The following is a 480-nucleotide window of genomic DNA, read 5'->3' on the forward strand; positions in this document are numbered from 1 at the left end:
AATGGCTGCTATAGAACGGCACATGAAGACAAGATTTGTAATCTCGCCAACACAAAATCTACACATGCTATATTCAAACAGTAATGGCTTATTTGAAATAAAGATGATTATGCCATGAACCATGCAACGATTCCTGCATTTTCTTATGTCGTGTCGTATGTCGTGTCTTGTGTCTTATGTCGTTTCTTATGACATTTACATAATTTGAAAAGTAATCATAATAATTATAATCTATAATCAGTCATCATAATCTTTCTTTGACACTGTCGTATGTAATAAGCCTATAGTCATCATTTTCCGTGCCTTGCCATAAAACGAATTATCACGGTGGTGATGAGCGGTCGCTTCAGCCAATCATAGCCGGTTCTGGAGAACGGCCATCGGACTCGCAGCCAAAAGCTGCGGTTAAAGGTCTCTCGGAGCTTAAAGTTCCGCTCAAAGTCTACTCTTCTCACGGTGATTTCTCAGACTAGTCATAAA

Source organism: Clupea harengus, chromosome 13, assembly GCF_900700415.2.
Source record: "Clupea harengus chromosome 13, Ch_v2.0.2, whole genome shotgun sequence".
Classification (NCBI taxonomy): Eukaryota; Metazoa; Chordata; class Actinopteri; order Clupeiformes; family Clupeidae; genus Clupea; species Clupea harengus.